The sequence below is a fragment of the Rhea pennata genome, chromosome 20, assembly GCF_028389875.1.
Source record: "Rhea pennata isolate bPtePen1 chromosome 20, bPtePen1.pri, whole genome shotgun sequence".
Classification (NCBI taxonomy): Eukaryota; Metazoa; Chordata; class Aves; order Rheiformes; family Rheidae; genus Rhea; species Rhea pennata.
Genome location: NC_084682.1, coordinates 1,397,103 through 1,411,447, shown reverse-complemented (window position 1 = coordinate 1,411,447; position 14,345 = coordinate 1,397,103). Strand labels below are relative to the sequence as shown.

The 14,345-nt window shown below is 40.7% G+C and overlaps 1 long non-coding RNA gene across 2 annotated transcripts; it reads left to right on the top strand.

Annotated features, from left to right (window-relative positions):
- Positions 1-1,761: 1,761 nt before the first annotated feature.
- LOC134149466 (uncharacterized) lies at positions 1,762-13,254 on the top strand. 2 transcript variants are annotated; one of them, XR_009960435.1, is made up of 2 exons: positions 1,762-1,967; positions 13,091-13,254. It is a non-coding gene; the product is annotated as an uncharacterized LOC134149466 (long non-coding RNA). The 2 variants fall into 2 exon arrangements; XR_009960434.1 differs by lacking the exon at positions 1,762-1,967 and adding an exon at positions 8,600-8,939.
- The last annotated feature ends 1,091 nt before the right edge of the window (positions 13,255-14,345 follow it).

The following is a 14,345-nucleotide window of genomic DNA, read 5'->3' as shown; positions in this document are numbered from 1 at the left end:
GTGGTCTCTGCCATGAATGATTTCACATTTAATCTTTTGAAAGCAAAAAGGCAGAAATATTTGTTCTGATGGATACTACTCAATTTAAAATCATCACTCACTAAGACCATTTTTACTATTCAGATCAGAAGTTCAGTACAGATAAGGTTAACTGGAGAAGCAGCCATGCCACCAAACAGATTTGTGTTCCTTTTTATTTTGTCAATAAATGTCAGAGTTTAAGAGATAAATAGCTAAATACTCATTAAGCAAACAGGTTGGAAACAGACTCAAACATATCCTTTAAAGGTGAATTGAAAAGAAGAACATATATATATATTCTGTATAATTTACTGTTCTATTAGAATAAGAGTTTTTTCTGCTTCTTTTTATGACATTTTATTATTATTTTAATTATGTTAGGCCACAAAAATCACTTTGTGCTATGTATATATGGCAACTAACAAAATTCAAACCAAAAAGCTCATAAGCTCAGTATCTGAGATCATGTTAACTGATCCTTGTGGAAACAGGTTTCCTTTTAATTATAAAAATACAATTAAACCACTAAAATTATATTGATACTATTTCTTTTTCTGTCACCTATTACTCCTAACAACAAGTAACTATGTGGGGAGACTATCGCAACCTGCTTTCCAAAGATATAACCTCAGCCCGGAAAAAGCAATTTGTACCAGAATAAATATCCAGATCGAGAAATTAATTGGTATGCACTATTTTCAATGTAAATTCAAATCTTACTGTGCACCTGCACAGCTTCCCCATGTAGACAAGCTATCAGGGTATGTTTTGGTGGTACTATTAATTATTCACTAGCTCCTTGTGGTCACAGTAGAAGAAACATGTCCAGAGGGAAGAAATATTGCTTCATCTTAATTGCATCAGGTGAAAGAAAAAAAAAGCAAAAGGAAAAAAAAAAAAAAAAAGCTAAAGTCCACTGCAGATAAGAGGAGTGAGAAGACTTAGTTTGGAAAGAACTTTGATCCTGATGTGGCACGTCACAAGACTGAAATACCTGTTTGCTGCTTCCCCAGTTCAGAAAGCTGTTCTGTCTCTTGTTAGGCCATTGGCATTTCTAAAACAAGGATCCTTCCAGGAATGGAAGTAGCTGAGAAATTGCCTCCCTGTGTACAAACCTCAGCAACATGTCTACAAAATCCTAGAAGGGCTATAGGCCACCTGGTATCAAGGACAGGCTTCTAATGTGCTAAGTAATTCTCTTGACATCCACTCCAAAGGCACTGTTCACTTAGACCAGTTAATCGAGTGAGAATACTACAGTTAGCACACTGGGGAGAGAAACAGAAAATTAGGTGGGTGCACATTTTTCCATTTTTGTTTTAACCAGCACTAGACTGCCCTACAGTTTGCTTATGCTATTTCTCTGACTGCATTGCTATCACAGAAGGAGATTGTGATCTACTGTCTAGAGAACCCACTTCTGAATACACTTCAACGCAACATTATAAATGAAAATCTAGCTTAACAGAGTACAAAGTGACAGGAAGCTGAAAAAGGACTGATCAGATCCTAACGCGTCCTATTAATACCAAAGAAAGACTTCCAGTAAAGAAAAGGAAGTCTGATACATTGATTCTGGTGTGAGATGGGCAGGTGCAGGGAGGCGTGCCTCCATCCATGCATGTCTGAGTGTAATTCAGCAATGGTGTGCCCTGATGAGCCGTGAGGGGTGTTTCCTGAGACTTTCCTGAGCCTGGGAAAGACTCGGGACTTGTGATGTAACTGGCACGGCCGTCCCACTGCAAGAGAGAAAACAACTGCATGAGCATTTACTGTGGTGTCCAGTGGAAGCAGCAACGACTCCTGGGATTCACAAGTTAATCTCCTGTGCCCACTGGCCAGTGAGACATTAGGGAAGCTGGAAGTGGGCTGCTTATAGGCTTCTGTTTGGTGAAGAAAAAGCCAAGACATGTTGCATCTTCTAATGTGACTCTCTTGTGACAAAGGTAAGATCCAAGTCACTCACTATCAGGTAAAGTCGTGCCCTGGCTTAATACTCACTGCTGCCATGGAATACACATTGGACAATCATCTTTGCCCTTTGCAAGGAAGTGTCTGTTTACTGCTAATCTGCATCATCAGACCTGGAGGGCTTGACCTAAACAAAACTGCTACTGTCCGGAGAAGGGTATGCAGGCCAGATCACGAGCTCCTTTTGCAAGAGACTCCAAAGAAATGAATTCAAGATGTCCACCTTTTATTTTAATTACCCTTTTCTATGCAGTTCTTTGCCCAAGAAAGCACTTACTATTAAGCCTAAGCCATTACCAGACCCCAGATTCCACTCAACAGAGATCTTTATATACAGCTGGGAGGACGTTTTCTGCAATGTGATGTGTAGAAAATGGTTTCCTTATTTTAAAATTAGTTCTGCCTAGTAATTCACAAGAAATGTGTTGTTGTGGGGGATTTTAAGTCTTACTCTTTCCTGAATATATAATAGTTCTCAGCATCAACAGCAGATGCTATTAACCAATTATTCAGAAATAACCCAATATTTTGAATAACAAATGATCTCAAATCATGCTTCAATCAAAATGTAAGTCAGTAGCATGTATGGAGAAATGTAAAGACAATAGCTTTCAGGATGTTTATAGAAATCTGTAAATTATCTGAATTATCAATATTAGTACAATACAGTAGCATCTGAGCTTTTAACAAACATGTCTCTAGTCCAGAGAACTACTAATCTAACTAAACAAGAGACAGAGCTGTGAACAACAGAAAATGTTACCTTCGTTTACAGATAAATAAATCACGCACAGAAAGGGAGTCCAAGCAAAACTTTAGAATAGAATTTTCATCTCTGATGTGGTAAGACAGTACCTTTTGCATATGCTTATCTTACGCTTTAGAACAAATATAAAAAGTAAATACAGTTCTTTAAAGTCAGTTTACAGAGACACTGGAGATTTTACTCCATTCATTGCAGATGCTGCTTGGCTGCTGGCTTGATTTTCTCTTCTCTTTGAAAACAGATTACTGCTAACTGTTATCATTTTATACCAAGTATTGGCATTCTTAAAAGCTCAACTGCTAGAGTAAGATGATCTCAGCTGAGTCTCATCTCAGAGACAGAGCAGCAAAATTTTCTTATATTTCCAGAAAAAAAGGTTGTGAACTAGATCTCTAATTATTTCTATACCAAAACCAAGAGGACTATCCTTGAGTATGTTATTTTTAAGGCCACATGCCTTTTAAAGACAGACTAAGTATTTTATACTGACCCTCACACTTCAAATGTGTAGGGCTGGTAGTCCTACACACCAGCTCTGATCCTGTGTGTACCCTGATGAGTTTTCACATTCATGTGTGACCTTGGCTGTGGTGTATTTGACCTCTGAGAAACTGGGAATTGTTTCTATTTTTTGCTCTATTCTGTTGCCAGAAAAAAAGGCATGGTGGAGGAAGAAGTAGAAACACTGTTAAAAGAAATCCATTAAAAAATTTGTTATAACAAATTCATGAATATTTGTCTTCTATCCAGGATGGAATCCTTTCTGGGTACGTAGCGCTCTCTACTGGGTGATACATGGTATTGCTGTCACCTAGCTTGAAGTGGAAATACCCTCTGCCACAGAAACTGAGGTAGCCACTGTCTTCCAAGTAAATCACTTGGCTGATAATTCTGAAAAGATGGTGAACTCTGTGTTGTCAAGTTTCAAGTTGCCACCTGCTCTACAACTACAGCCATTTCTTGCAAACAAGAAAAATATAGCAGAAAATACAGCATTCTGTTGTTAGCAAATGTTTGCTATTCTCCTTCATCAGATGTGCTTGGGGTCAACTGCCAAGAGACCAGAAAGCAAGAGATCCTGGAGTGTATTCCTGGCTCCTGCAAGCATTTACTCATTACTTAGTGTTACTGAGCAATACTTAATTTTTCAGTAGTTGCAACGTTTATAATATTGGCTTTCCTCAAAAGGTATTGAGACTAAACTGAGAGCAAAGGGATTGCCATACAGATCAGATGAAGGGATAGATAGTCCAGTCTCTTACGTCTGAAGACACGAGGGAAAGGGAGAGGGAGCATGAGAGGGTCCAATCAACTCCTGTTCCAGAGGCTTTTCAGTAACTGCAAGAGCATTGACATTAACATCGGTACAAGATCCTTCGTCTCTTCTGCACCACCACCTATCTTTGACTATAATCTGAGGCAGTGAATTTCTGCATGGGGAAGGTGGTGGTGACAGCTATAAGCTCCCCTAAGCAAGCATGCCTGCTGACCTCCACACAGTCCTCGAAGAAGGTCCTGATATTCACTGGTGGCCTCTCTATGTTTATTCATGAAGGTAGAGACTCTGAGGTCAGAGCAGAGAAAGTAGCCCTTTAACAGGCAATAAAACCACTAAGGTGTGTTTACACAGGGCTTTGCAGTTTGCCCTGGGTTTGGAGGTGAGAATCTTGCAGCAGCTCTGCTCTGCATCTTAACAGCCAAATGCATCCCACTGCAAATAGGATTTGCTGATTCTAGAGAGAGAAAAGCAAACTGTGCAGGATTTTTCTGACCGATTAGTGTCCTGACTTCTTGTAGATGGCAGCAGCACATAGTACAAAAGGGGTTCTGCCAAGGTTAGGAGACAAATTTCTGACTTGTTTTGTTTCCCCTGCTTTAACTTGGAAAGAACTAACACGTGAAACAAAACAATCCCGGAAAACAAAATAGCTGCAAGTCTCAATTCTTTCTTTTCCTGAATACACACCTCTATAAGCTCCTTCAGGACACCCCTCTTGCAGAAATACCCCTTCTGAGTCTACAGCTGAGTTGGGCCACATGTGAACTGCTGCCCTCTAAGAGAAAGAGGAAGGAAATCATACATTATGTACAGCTTTCTAGGCCTTTCTTGATGCACTTTGTGTATGAATCATCAAAGCATGACAGCAGCTTGATGGGGACTACAGACTGGCATCTACCAAAACTTGGTTTCCCCTTTCTGCAGTTGCTCATTGACATCTGTAAGCAGTATTTTTATGGGCCTGCAAACAATCATGCTTTTCTTTGCTGGAACTGTATTGGAGGAATCCTTTTGCTGAAAAGTGTCAGGAGAGTCCAACTAAAGCTGCTTACTTTCATCACTTCTGGGAAAGAACTGTTTGGCTCCTAGCCTAAGGAAGAATGCAAAAACTGTCCTTCCAGCAAGTTTTGAGGGACTGCTTTCCGAAATTGTCCCAAACACAATGAAACCATCAGTTGTCACTTTATAGATTTCCAGCTTCATAAAGACTTTGTTCCTCTGTCAAATACAGAAGACATTTCGTTAAAGAACTGATGTTTTGTTGCAGCTTTCATGTCTTATTGTTCTGTGTTGTTCACCATCCCCAGTCTCAACCTGGCAAATAGTATCTTTCTCTGCTCTAGCAGTTCCTTTTCCAGCAGTTCTATCCATCCTTGGAAAGACGAATTTAAGATTGGGACACAGGTAACTTTGGATTCCACTTCCATCTCTGCAATCATCTTCCTTTTTTTATGTAGCTATAACTTCTTGGTGCCTCAATTCTTAATCCTATCTCATTACCTTATATATGAACTGTTAACCACATGCATTCAAACATCTGAAAAAGATATGAAAGTACCTTAGAAATCATTAAATAAAAACAAGATGCATTCTTTATCATCTTCTGGGTAATATCTTTTGGGACCCATGCAGTCATGTTTCTAAAGCTTCTTTTATTCTTCTTTCTGTAGTCACAAAGAATTTGCTTGTTTTTTATTATTAAAGTGAAAGCTGAGGTTTATGTGAAACCACGTGACTCCAGAAAATGGGGCTTTTAAGTGAAAACACCATAAGACTAACTGTAAGATTATGAGGCCAGGCAACTCTTTACAGATGCGTGTGAAGGGCTGAGTTACTAAGCTGACAAGGGCCAGTTCTGTAGATCAAGAATATATCTCATACTTAGACACTATTCCTCTTTCTTCCTTTAGGATAGCTTTTCAGTAGTAGCTCTAGGAATAATGCTTTTTCTGCTCTTTAAAGGGTACCATGACTTGGATCTCGATATCAAACTCCTTCCAGGGATGAGCAACTGGAATTCTGCCAGGAAACAGGGGGCAAGAACGTTTGCTTCTATTGAAAAAGGCTAGATTTTTTTTTAAGTGGTCAGTAATGTCAATACTCCTTTTACATGTTATCTGAAAGAAAACAGACATTTTTCTGATCTGACCTAAGCCAGAATGTCTGTGCTGAATGTAGCTGCAATCAGAGTTGGGTAGAGGACCTCTCCCTACTAGCACAGCATGGCAAAAAATCAGAGAGGAGATCTTTTTGTTCATAATTATCCTATCTATCTCCATGGTCCTTGTATTCCTCAGAGGCACTCCAGTACAGCCCTAAGTAGCCTATCTTCCCTGTTAGTATGAGGTACCTTGGCCAGGCTTATTAACTCTCAGTGGCCTAAAATGGCAGAATTATCTGCATGAATCATTAGGACTATATTTTCAAATGTATGTTTTTCTAGTATGACAGCATGGATGTGTTCAGCTTTTTACCAGATTTATAGACATGGGGCTATTATGTTACAGCGCTGGTAAGAAAGCAATAATAGGAAATGCCAGCACTATGAGGCAGCAAATGGAAAACAGAGGTGGCAGGAATACAGAGCCACTTGGGCTACTTGTGTCAATGATGTTGTGTTTTGTTTAATGATTATCTCACTTACATATGGGAACCAAAGGCCTCTTTCTTGTTATCTCAAGCTTGCAACGTCACACCCATCATTTATCTCTTAGAAGTCTCCTTACGGATATATATTTAGGAAGGGTTATAACTGGGCAGTACTTACGGTCAGGAAAGAAGTTCCAGGAACAGCAGGTATGAAATCATATAACTAGCTCATATGTAATCAAAGGACTATTTTTAGGAAGAGGCCTAAACTGGAAGTTTAATACTGGGTCTTTTAGGGCTTGTTACTATTTTAAGATGCAGATAGTTAAGTGAGCACTGCATGAGTTTATGCAGTCACGTGAAATACCTGGGGTTACCAAAGTGACCTTTTCAGTGGAGCGCAGAGGCTAAAATTAGCAAGATCATGGGAGAACATTCAGGAAAATGCATTAGAATGGTATTTACAGAGGGAGGGGCCTTCAAAAACTTGCATGACATGCACTGAGAGTCAGAACAAATAGTGTCTGAGCAGCTATTATGCCTTGATATTCTTACCTTTTATTTACTTCTGCATGTAGAATGACTATAATGGCCTCATTAAAAAGCATTTGAGCACCCACCCACTTCCATATCATGGTATCTTTGGGAGACAAGGAAGTTCTGGGGTACGTTTGAAGCACAGAGAAGCTGGAGGACTTGCCCAAAGACATGCATGAAGCTTCTGTCAAATCAGAGGTGTAAATACAGATTTCCTATGTCACTAATATTACAGAGGTGTGTACTCCTTCCTAGAAAAAAGTAGTGAGGCTGGCCACTAGTAACAACAAGCCAGAGTTTTAACAATGCCTTATTTCTTTAGCAAATGTGCTGATTATTTGGTAACCCTTAATTTGTTAATTTATTGAGGAACAGAATTAACGGGACCTATCAAAGTACATAATCTACTAGTAAAAGTTTAAGCTCTATGTAAGGTAATGCTCCTCTGCTTTCCTTGGCCTTTTAATTGAGAACCAATACTGATCAGCCCAAATTATTTTAGTTAGAACTTTTGTTTCTGTATTTAGGTTCAGTACTCACTTCCTGAATCAGAAGGACCTGATGTGACTGCCAGAGGTCAGTTTCTTTAAATAAAAAAGTAATCCAGATCAGCATGGGATTAGAGGATACAAAATCTCCTGATGGCTAAGCAGGGTCAGTGTTCTTGGCTGGCAAAACTGCCCTGAAGTTTAGTATGCAATAAAATACTTGTCCTCTTCTTTGCTGTTGGGTTCTCCTCCTTGCAATTCATTTGCTAGAGTACTACTTCGCTTTTAACTGAGTAGTGAAGGATGTGCTGAACGTACCCACAGGATTCTAGTAGCTAAGGCTGAGTTACAGCTCACTGCCTGCTTTGCAGATCACCTCAAGGGTACAGATGTGCCCTGAGGTGCTGAGCCGTATAAAAAAAATTGTTTCTTGGGTGCCAAAAGGGCATTCTGGGAAATTTAATCCTACGAAGCTGGCATCACTATTTCTGCACTACTACATTCAACACACTTTCTAGTCACAATGGTCAACTTTTGGTGTTGTGGCAAAAGATTAGATCTTATCTGCGTTTTACAAAATCGGGAAATTCGTTGGGGAATTCTCAGTATGTACACGAGGCCCAGAGTTATGCTGAGCCAGTCACCTTCACAGGAGTCAAACCTCCCTCAGAATTTGCCTCAAGATATATGTAAAACTCCTTGATTTTGGAGTCTCCTTGTTGGGATGTTTTGTCCTCACAAAGTGCCTCTCCTATGGTTTATTTGTTTTTCCCCATTTATTTATACCGCCTCTGAAATCATCCCTAGCAGCAGGAGCTATTTTAACTGTCTCTGTGCCTCTGACAGAAGAGGTAGGAATGTTTGGCTTAGACTGCAGCTCAGCAGAAGCAACAGGTCAAGGAAAGTGTTCAAGGCTCATTTCTGGATGAATCTTTACATCAGGATAGATTAAGGGTTTGTGGTCTGTCTCCTGGGAGACAGAAATCCCCTGGTGCAGTGCCAGCATAGTTACTACCTCAGCTCACAAGCTATTTTGATTCAATCACCCTATCTTTGCCTACGCGTGGTATCACCTCCTTTACTGTGTGCTGAATGCAATGGGCTGGAGCCTGAACTCCTTCTAGCACTGGGCAAATGCAGCAACAGCAGAGGAAGAGGGGCCTTGTGCAATGGCCACCATGGACACAGAGAAGCCATTACACTCCAGGATCCTAACGGAGGGTGCCACAGGCCCTTGTCATCAGAGAAGGGAGGGATGCTGGAAGAAACTGGAAGCTCCGTTCTCAAAGTAAGTACCCGTGTGGCTCCTGAATGACACATCTGCCTGCCAGAAACAGACTTCAGATGAACCCATTGAGTAGTGAGTGAGCTTACAGCTGGCCGCCAGCCTGAAATGACTTCAAAGCTCTGAACTGGGCCCAACATCCTCTTCCTCTGAGCTCTCACAACACCTGTTCTTAAGCAATACCCAACATCAAGAGTTGCTTTTCCTGATAAGCAATTCTAAGACCTCAGGAGCTGAAGGCAAGGCTGTGTCAGGAACATCAAAGTCAACTTCAACTGATAACCATACCTTTGAGGAAAGTGGGATATCACTTATGTAGGACATTAGCAATGATTTTAGAATAGCTGTGTTTAAAAAAAAAAAAAAACTTCAAAAAACAGGAAACAAAGGCAGGAAAGAACTGAAATCAAAGTGCTCCAAAACAGAATATGCTGCAGCATGGGAATAGAGTGGTAAGACTCAAACCACTAAAATAGACAGCTGAAAAAGTACTTCTTTGGGACATAAGAGTGACAAACCCTTACAAATTGTTACTGCATACTGTGGATAGTCTAAGGTCACACCCCAGAGTATGTTACCTTTACATTTGGTTATCAGTAGGGATCACATAGGGTAAGGTAGTATTCCCTTCAACATGACTGGTGCAAATCACCAGGTATACATCTTATTTCATCATGTCCACAACAGGAAAAGCCATCCTCTCACAAGCAGTTCTGAGAAGAAAGTAGTTTTGACAACAATTATGCAACAGGTTTGTTAAGTCCACTGTTGATTTATGGGCTGGATGTTTTCCTTATATTTTCTCAATTTTCTTAATCTCCCCGGAGTCTCTTGCTCCTGAGGTTGTTACATATATATAAAACATTGTATGTATATATACACAAACACACACTATACTGCAAATGTTTTGGGGCAAGACCCATTTGCTTATTCTGGATCTGTCACTATCTATATTCCCTAGCAACTCGAACAGTAGGAAGCCAGTCCCTGACTGAAGCTCCTAGCACAAGAACGTAAGTGCATGGCATTATGAAGAACAGTATATTTAGGTTCAGGAATAACAGTACCATAGCAGATGTAAGAGGGTTGTATATGTGGAGGGGATGGATGTGGAGAGAGCAGCTTGCATTTGCCTACATTGTAAGTATTCTTTGTGTATGAAACAATACTTGGACACCAGGGGCAAGAGGACAGGAAGCAAAAGGCCTGACTCTCCTCTTCTCTGTTACTCCACTTTTTGCAAGAGGGCTGCTCTTTATTTGTACATATTTAAAGAAAGTAGGTCCTTTATCTGCATCTTGCATATGGTTCAGTTAAAGCACAGAGAGAAATCTCTGAGTTGTATTTTACAAAATTCATGGATGGAAGGGTAGAAGGACCACATAATATAAGAGGGTCAAAGAAATATATTCACCCTCACCCTGCAGCCATGTATGTACATATTCATGGCAATTCTCCCCAGCTGCATAACTCTCTTCCTTGAGGAAGGCAGCCTCAGACACCCGGAACACTAGCGTGTTAAATTAATCTAATGAAAATAACTGTCTCCCAGCAGGATTACATTTTTTCATTTCCTGCAATTGTCTGCAGTTCCTGTTTGGGGAGCGTTCACACTCACACAACACTGCCCCGCGACCAGCCACACTAGTGACTCACTTCCTGCCCCAGCAGCGACACAGCCCTGCCTCCAGCGCTGCTCCCAGCACAGATACTGGGACGATGCTGGGACGGATGCTGGGACGATGCAAAGCCCAGAGGTGCTTTGCTGCCCGCTGGCAGCCTGGCAGCCACCTGGCTTGCCTGGCTGCAGGGGGCACCAAAGCATTGGGAAGAAACCTCACCCTGGCCAGGGCAACCGCTTGTCTTCTTGGGGGCTTGGGGCTAGGGGGATTTGTGAGAAGAGCACGGGACAATGCTCAGCTCCTACTGCATAGTTTCCAGTTATATCTATGGAGTGTTCATGGGAATACCCTAAATCCTATTATGAAATACTGCTGCTGCTTCAGGACCATCTGGCATTGCTGATATCGTGGTAGAGAGGCTGTGGTATGAGAAAGACAGAATATACCACTGTGCGAGGGAGGAGAGAGGGGGATTTACAGTCCTGAGGAACGTGGTTCATCTGGTCAGTGCCTCCATACCAAGAACAGTAATAATAAATAATAGTAATAAATAATAGTAATAATATAAGAACAGTAATAATAAATACATTTCCCTAACTAGCTCAATTTCTCACCTAAGTAATTTCCTGGATTGAGAGAAAATGCAGAATTGAGTAATGTGATTGGGTAGTTGTTTTCTCAATATTTTTTTCATCTCAAGGCACAGGGGATGTGTCTAAAAGCAGTGTATGTATGTGGCTTGACTCTGAGATAGCTGATGAAGCTTTGGCAGCTGCAGGTAAACTATGGCCTTCACATTCAGGAAGGTGAAGTTCAGGTGTGCAGAGATGAGTAAGGGCTGTTCACCTTCACAGCAAAGGTAACACTGATATAGGTAACTTACCACGGCTTTGACACACTTAGGTCCCCGATTTTGACATAGACATGAATAAAAGCTCTCATGAAATTTGCAAAGATGGACTAGGGGTTGGGAACCCACATTCACTGCTTTTTAAAACATGTACCAAAGTTGCAACAAAAATGGTACATTGTCCTCTGTCTACTTAAAGTAATCAATAGACTAAATACAAATAAAAGAAAACTGAAGATAAAGTAGGGTTAAAACCAAACCGTAGTGCATTCAGACTGTATGCCTTGCATCTCCAAAATCCCCATGTTACTGAAATTTTTCATTCTCAGGATATTTTGGCTTTTGCATAGTCCCCACTTACTTATAGCCCTGATTTGTAAGCTACAAAAGATTCCACCACATGCCTTACACCAGTGTAGTACTAACTTATACTGACATGCTTGTCTGTCTTTCTGGACCATAATACCAGTTTAGAGGCATGTCTATGACAATATATTATCCTTGCTTGATCAAGTTATCATTGCATGACACCTTTTTTGCAGTATTTTGTGGTTAGTCTGTGCTCATCTACCATCAGTCTACAAGTATCCAGTGCATATTTCAGACTATAGTTACAAAGCAGCATCTTCTCTGCTCTCTCTCATTTTCCAGGGTTTGGGTCTCCACATAGCTATTCTTTAGCTTCTAAAAAAGTGGATGTATCCATGTCTCTGGCTTACTAGAAGATGTTTTTCATGGATAAGTGGGAAAATGAACTAAAGAACTGCATTTGGTTTTGGCAGAAAAGCAATAGTTCAGAGACAAGTCAATTGAGAACCTTTTGAAAGACTTCAAGAAACACTGGATCAAGCCCATAAGAAACAGGATATAAGCACTATTATCTGCAACATCAATGCTTCATATTTAGGAGCTTCCATAGATAGCTAGCATTTGTCCTGCAACTACTCTTATTGTGGAGAATTGCTTATACTCAGTACTTTTTTACCCAGCATCTTTAAATATCCCTACAATGCGTGAAAATTGTTTGAACTTTTATTTGCAAATTCCAAGCGGGAAAGGGCTAAGCTCCCAGCCTGGAACATCCCAAACTTGCCAATGTTTCAAATCTTCACCTGAGTTTAGCTGATGAGACCCTTCATTACCAGTGAGGGAAAAGGACTGTGTTTTCCTTATGAGTTCATCACCTACTCCTTTTGTGATATCATTGCCAAATATTTCCCTAAGTAACTTGATAAGCCTTTGGGGGTTGCTTTTTGGAGTTTTTTTCCCCCACTTTTAAATCAATAAGCGCTCCATTGTTGCTACAGATAAACAGCTATTTTGGGTTACTTGAGCACAAACTGCAGAAAAGATGATTGTCTCCTGGAGGTTTTTGTTCTCTCTTTTCGCTTGTGTTTTTTTGTTTCTCCTCCTCTTAATGTAAAATAGGGGTAGCACTGGCTGAAAGTTCACTATGAGGTTGTTCTTCATGCATGGGAAAGTAGAGTGATCACAAGTCCTTCCACAACAACTAGTTGTGGAATCTGTACTGCCCTTGGGACTCCCAGAGCCTGAATTTGCAAGTCTCACTTGCATATGTGAGCTGGTGTGCATACACACATTGCAATATCACAGCCTTTTCCCCTACAGAGTGGGTTGAAGGCTGGGTATATTGTCAATTATCTAATATTTCTCTGTTACAGATGTCTGTGGAGCAGAATCTGGGAACCAAGGTCCTTGTATGATGAAAACGGGACACAGCTCTGCATCAGCCCTGGAAAACACTGATTTGTGAGCTTACTGCATGATACATGGGAATAGTGTCCTTCATCTTTTACATGCTGAGCTAAATAAACAGAGAACCTAGGATTTTTTTTGTTCTAAGATTTTATCCTAGAACAAAGATAACAGGGATCCAATTTCTGTTACAAGATTGGAAAACCAGTGCAAATTGGAGAGGAAGTTTTGCCAAGAAATAAAGGATTCATCCAACAAGTTCTGATTCCTACTATTCAGCTGTGTACAGGTCACTGCATCTCCTCAGATCCCTGTGCTCTAAAATGCAGGCCAATATCTATTTACCTGCCCAAACACAGTATCAGCTGACTCGGTGAACACAAGCAGAGTGCCAAGGGCGATTATTTCTGGCATTTAGACACGGTAAATAGAATCTCTCTACTGAATCATATATACCACAACTCAGGTCAGGTAGATTTGATGTGTGTCTAAACACTTCTTTATTTTTCCTTTGCCAAATAGTTTTAGAATCACAAAAATGGTGTAAAGACATGACCTACAAACAATTGTTCTATGTGCCTATAAAGCTGGGGTAGGAGTTAGACCATGCTTCATTGCTTTTCATCTGAGTTTTCCCAGCCTCTGGGAAGAGAAGGAAACTGTTGACCATTCAGCACAATCTCCTGGACAGCCCATGTCAGAGCCTTCTCCTGCGATTCCCTGACTACATTCCTGTCCTTTGCCATTGTGATCACAGGGAGCGCCTGCAGGCAAGTGGGGAATGAGCCAGACAGTTCCTTGTATCATTTTACACTTCCAGAGCACATCCCAGAGGATATGGACCCAGGCTACTAGCTGAAACAGTTGTGTTCCACTTTCAGCTCTAACAGTAACCCACAACATAAAGATCTTTCCTTCCTTTCTTTCCTAGGTTCTACAAGGCTTTGAACACCACTTGTCTCTCAGTTCTGCTTGGTACCTAGCCTAATAGGGCCTCTAAAAAGTTGCTTTAAATAGGAGTCATCCTGATAAATTACTCCTCATTAACTCATCAACCTTCTCAATAACATTGTGAAAGATGTAGTTAAATAAACTTTATCAGCCCTAGTTTACAAACAGACCAAGAGATTATCTGTGAGATATGCTCAAAGCAACATGCCACAGAGAGTCAGAAGGAAAGCCCAGACTGGATTTCTCTCCTAATGCCACACTGTGATCTCC